At 65.3% G+C, this 2,274-nt stretch overlaps 1 pseudogene; it reads left to right on the top strand.

Annotated features, from left to right (window-relative positions):
* Positions 1-2: 2 nt before the first annotated feature.
* On the top strand, positions 3-2,246 carry LOC103272867 (annotated as a pseudogene).
* Positions 2,247-2,274: the final 28 nt, after the last annotated feature.

The raw sequence follows: 2,274 nt of genomic DNA, 5'->3' as shown, positions 1-2,274 counted from the left end.
GCCGCCGCGGGAGCCAACGGTCCACTGGCCCCAACCCGCCGATGGGCAAGCGCATCCACAAGGGCACCCAGCCCACCTGGCACGACTTCAGCCGGCTCCCTGCTGCCACGGAGACCAGCTGGCCGGGTGCAACAACTGGGTCTCGTCCAGAAGGACACCAGCACGCTATTCGGTGGGGAGCCGATCGACAAGGCCAAGGTGACGTATCTTAAGTGGCTGCCTGAGTCGGAAAGCCTGTTCCTGGCGTCGCGCGCCCGCGGCCACCTGCACCTGTGCAACGTCAGCCACCCCCTGCGCCTCGGCCCCACCCCCGTACAGCCTGCTGAAGCAGGGCGAGGGCTTCTCCGTCTCTGCTGCCAAGAGCAAGGCGCCCCGCACCCCGCTGGCCAGGTGGGCAGTGGGGGAGGGGCCCCTCCACGAGTTCGCCTTCTCGCCCGACAGACTGGCGGACGGACGGACGGCACCCGGCCCGCGTCAGCCAGGAGGGCTGCCTGCGCCTGCGCGGGCTCAGGAAGCGCTACTTCGGGGCCTGCTCTGTGTATGCTGGAGCCCCGATGGCCACTACGTGCTGACGGGGGGTGAAGATGACCTGGTCACCGTGTGGTCCTTCGCTGAGGGCCGTGTGGTGGACCGCGGCCATGGCCACAAGTCCTGGGTCAACGCGGTGGCCTTCGACCCCGACACTACGCGGGCAGAGGAGGTGAGCCAGCAGCCAGTGGCGACGGGGAGCGGAGTGGTGAAGACGAGGAGGCGCCTGAGGCCTCGGGTGCAGGCTCGACGGGGGGTGTCCCACTCTCCCCACTGCCCAAGGCCGGCTGCATCACCTACCGCTTCGGCTCGGCGGGCCAGGACACGCAGTTCTGCCCGTGGGACCTCAGCGAAGACGTGCTTGACCCGCACCCTCCCCTGGCCCGCACCCGCACTCTCCCGGGCACACCCCGCACCACACCGCCAGCTGCCAGCAGCTCCAGGGGTGGCGAGTGGGGCCCCGGCTCCCTGCCGCGCTCACTCCCCGCTCCAACCGCCTCCCTCTCCCGGCGGGCGGCAGCAAGGCGGGTGGCCCAGTCGTGGCGGCAGAGCCTGGTACTCCATTCGGCATCGCCGCTTTGCCACACTCACGCTGCAGGAGCGGCGGGACCGCGGGGCTGAGAAGGAGCACAAGCGCTGCCACAGCCTGGGCAACATCAGCCGGGGCGGCGGCAGTGGGGACAAGCCCAGCGGCCGCACCCCCCGCAGCCGCCTGGACCCTGCCAAGCTGCTGAGTCCCGCGCTGGGCCCGCGCATCCACGAGGTGCCGCTGCTGGAGCCCCTTGTGTGCAAGATCGCCCAGGAGCGGCTCACGGTCCTCCTCTTCCTGGAGGACTGCATCATCCCCGCCTGCCAAGAGGGCCTCATGTGCACCTGGCCCCGGCCGGGCAAGGTGGGCATCTCCTCCCAACGAGGCAACTCCCCGAGCGGCACAGTGGTGTGAAACCATGGATGTTGGGGTCCCCTGCCCGTGCCCTCAGCTCCTAGCCATACTCCTCCCCGCTGACCTCACGGATCACCAAATTAACAAGACTAACCATGATGGATGGACTGCTCCGGTCCCCCACCCTGCACAAAATTTGGGGGTCCCCCAGACTGGCCTATGTGGCCTCAGCCTTGCCCCCACCTTCTGCCAAGTACAGTGACCCCTTCCTCTGAAAAAAAAAAGAAAAGAATTTCAAATCATGGCAAGTTAAAAAAATGCACTGACAACTAAATTAGAGTAGACTAGTATTTAGTGAGTTTCAGTGAGACATAAATTGACTTGATAAAGCTAGAGATTCCCAAAGACCCACAGACAAATCCAGGAATGAGAAAGCCGACAGGGAGACCGGAGTCTGGGGCTGTGGGGGTGACAAAAGTCACCAGCCCTGCCCACTCCTCTTCCTGTTTTAGAAGTGACTGAGCAGACTAGAGAAGTCCACGGCCCAAACCAGCAGGTCCACAGGGGCCGAGACCCTTGCTCCGAGCACAGGTGGGTTCAGCTCCTCTGAGGCCTGGGCCCACATCTGGCCACCCTCACCCACAAGGAGGCAGCCGAGGGCACAGCCCTGCCCAACTGCCCCGCGGGGAAGGTGCCTGAGCCCCTTGGCAGCGTCTCTGCAGAGCTGTCTGTGGACCTCATCAACTCTGGGCCGCCAGCTCCAGGTTGGCCCAGCCCAGCTCCCAAGGTCCAAGAAGGCATTTTAGAGCTGGACACCCCCACGGATGCCCTGTGATGCTCCCTGAGTCACTGGCTTCTGCTTG

The sequence above is a fragment of the Carlito syrichta genome, unplaced genomic scaffold (assembly GCF_000164805.1).
Source record: "Carlito syrichta isolate Samal-C Ts95f unplaced genomic scaffold, Tarsius_syrichta-2.0.1 Scaffold313344, whole genome shotgun sequence".
NCBI lineage: Eukaryota > Metazoa > Chordata > Mammalia > Primates > Tarsiidae > Carlito > Carlito syrichta.
The sequence above is the reverse complement of the archived record's forward strand: the minus strand, read 5'-3'. Positions and strand labels throughout refer to the sequence as shown.